Genomic DNA, 3,266 nt, shown 5'->3' with positions numbered 1-3,266 from the left:
AATGGATACTTTTAGTCATTCAAAATAGTCTCTGTAAAATACAAATCGGGACTAAAAGTAAATAATTTTTTTTAGTAACTAAACTTTGAAAGTATATAATTTTATAGGGACTAAAAACATATTTAACTTTAAATATATAAATGAATTATTTCTTAGGTGTTTTGAGACTCTAGTCTCAACAAGGCTCTCCGACTAGTTTCTTAGAAACACACACATGAGAATATGATCAAACTCAATGTGGATGGGAGCACTATTGGTAACCCAAGTCGTTCTAGCTATGACGGTCTTTTTAGGAATTCGTCAAGGGGTTGGATTTTAGCTTTTTCGAAACTTGTTGTTTTATGTCTAATATTAATGTCGAGCGTCAAGTTGTACCCCATGGTCTCGATCTAACTTGGACTCATGACTACAAAGATATAATTTGTGAATTTGATTCTCTCTCCGCAAACAAATTTATCAAAGAGGGAGTTTAGATACCCACCCATATGCTGCGATTGTTTACGTTAGATCCTTAATGAGATTAAACTTTTTCTGTTTTTTTTTAATTTTATTGACTAGTATCGGCTGCTTAACCGATATTATGGAGGTATCTTTCGTTGGTCTTTAGTTTTCTTTTCTATCTTGTTTTTTTCATCATTGATAAACAAATGAATTATTTGTAAAAAAAAAAAAAAAAACATTTTCTACTAATCACATATATAATAACTCATTCTTATTTATCAAAAGTGTTAGTGGAATAAAGTTTTACTTGTATGAATTTTTTATATTTATAAGTGTTGGTAAAATTTTACTTCTATGAAGAAGCATTTAACGCAGAAAAAGACGATGAGTTGAGCTGTTGAAAAAGACAAAGTAATTAAAGGATCACTACTCTATTCTTACAAGATCGGTTGTTTTTTAGCTCATATCATCACCCTGCTCCTGTTGTGCATAAATTCTCTGACACACTACTTCTCTTCTTCTTATCTTCTTTTTGCACTAAGTTTTCAATTCAATATGACAATATGAATTTATGAAATACTTCTAACTCAATTTATATTTGATGTCTAAATTTATTTTACAAACGAATTGTTATTGTACACGGTCAAGCAAACATATTGAAGTTGAAGGGACACATGTATATCAAGACTGATTGTAATACTTGGTAAAATTATCCTTTGTGTATCCTCCAAAAAAAAAAATATAACACACGTGCAACTGAAACAATAGAAAATCCTGAAATTTCTAAAAAAACAAACTAATTGTAAAAAAAAAAAAAAAATATAACACACGTGCAACTGAAACAATAGAAAATCCTGAAATTTCAACAATAGAAAATCCTGAAATTTCTAAAAAAACAAACTAATTGTAAAAAAGTTTCCATTGCCGGGAATCGAACCCGGGTCTCCTGGGTGAAAGCCAGATATCCTAACCGCTGGACGACAATGGATTTGTTGACTACTAATTGATCATAATTAAATTAAAACTAACCAAATGGAAATTATTTTTAAGTTTCGATAATTGCTAAGAACGTTTCATTCAAACAATGGCTAACAACTTTAGCAACGAAAGTCAATTGTTTGAAGCTCCCATTCTTTCTTTTTCTTTATTTGTTACAAGCTCTCATTCTGCTTGAGTGCAGATTTAAGTATGTGTTTGATACTTTAAGTTGAAAAATCTTGTTGAGGGTCTCAATTTTTTGGATCATTACACTTAGTGTTAACTCAATGATAAAAGTTTAGTTGTAACTTTGGAACACACAGTTCAAATTCTTTAGAGATAGTTGTAAAATGGTCATTAGTGACACTTTAATCAATAATAAAAAAATTCTTCCTTGATTTTTGGAAAAAAGAATATTAATCATTATTTGTATTAAGCAAAGGTGTAATTGAAAAGATGTGAAATATATGTTGATATTAATAAAACAGGTAATCAATCAAAACTTACAATCTCTAATTCAACTATTATTTTTTAAATGAAAACAAAAATTAAAATCTTTAATTCATTTCTTTATTTGACAAATAATTTGATTATTTTTATTCTCTTTATCATAGTATATTTCAAAATTCATTTATTTTTAATATTGAACATCGACTTACTAAAATATGAATTTAGATTTCCTATAGTCATAAAATTTGCAGCACAAAATGGGTATTTTAAGAGTCGTCTAATCTTGTTAAAAATCAAACGATACACATTACTAGGGGTGTTCGCGGTGCAGTTTGGATCGGTTTGAGGAAAAATGTCATCCGATCCAAAATAAAAATCACATGCAGTTCGGTTCGGTTTGGATGACTATTCTAAAAAAATCCGAACCGATCCGATTCAAATATATGTGACATTAGCATCTCCAATGGGGGGTCCTTACTTAACAATGACCACTCCCCGTTAAGGACCCTCCATTGGAGGAAAAAAAATGAGTCCCCGTTAAGGAACAGACAACTATATAAGGACCCTCTCTCTCCTGGGTAACTAACAGGTCCCACGTTTAAAAAAGTAATAAAATGTGTACTACTTGGTCCCACTTGCATAAAGGAGTAATAAGATGTGTACTACTTGGTTCCACTTGTAAAAATGAGTAATAGATAAACTATTTTTGTTTAATATGTAAAGATAGTGGGACATATTTAAATACTTTTCATTGGAGTCATTATTAGTGTATTGTCATTGGAGTCATTGAGTCCTTAATAGATACTTTTATTAAAAAATTATAAATAAGCGATGAAAGTTTCAAACTATTACCAATTTTTTTCTTTGAAGAGAAATAAATTAGGTTGAAACTTTTTCAGAAGATTATTTAACTAAAAGTAAATTGCTTAATATTACGAACAATAATGACAAGAATGAAAAACAAAAGAATTTTTTTCACGCATCCCTTATTGTGTTACGTGACCTATTTGTTATATATCATATCATAAATCCAACTAAAATGAAAAATGATCCTCTCCGTTTTTTTTTTCGCAAATTTTCTATTGTGTCCATATTTCTACCTTTAAATCTTTTTTCGCTTTCCTTTATGATGAAAAGTGAAAATTTTAATGGACTCTCAATATATTGGAGAATCATTCCCAACCAAAATAGCGTTCTAGTAGGTTGTTTAGTTTACCATGAAAAAGAAAAATGTTTTTGCGAAGGACTTGGCGTTAAGAATAAGGGTTGAGGGAGGTTGTTGGAGTTGGAGAAAAAATTAGTTGTTTGGGAGGTTGAGGTGGTGGATGAATGCAAGGTTTTATTATCTAATAAATGTTTTTGCGAAGGACTTGGTGTTAAGAATAAGGGTTGAGGGA

General features: G+C 29.9%; 1 non-coding gene across 1 annotated transcript; it reads right to left on the bottom strand.

Annotated features, from left to right (window-relative positions):
- Positions 1-1,357: 1,357 nt before the first annotated feature.
- On the bottom strand, positions 1,358-1,429 carry TRNAE-UUC (transfer RNA glutamic acid (anticodon UUC)). The gene has a single exon. It is a non-coding gene; the product is annotated as a tRNA-Glu (tRNA).
- Positions 1,430-3,266: the final 1,837 nt, after the last annotated feature.

Source organism: Medicago sativa, chromosome 5 (genome assembly GCF_051527215.1).
Source record: "Medicago sativa cultivar Bolivia chromosome 5, Bolivia_mono, whole genome shotgun sequence".
Lineage (NCBI taxonomy): Eukaryota > Viridiplantae > Streptophyta > Magnoliopsida > Fabales > Fabaceae > Medicago > Medicago sativa.
This window is presented reverse-complemented; position numbering and strand designations above follow the sequence as displayed.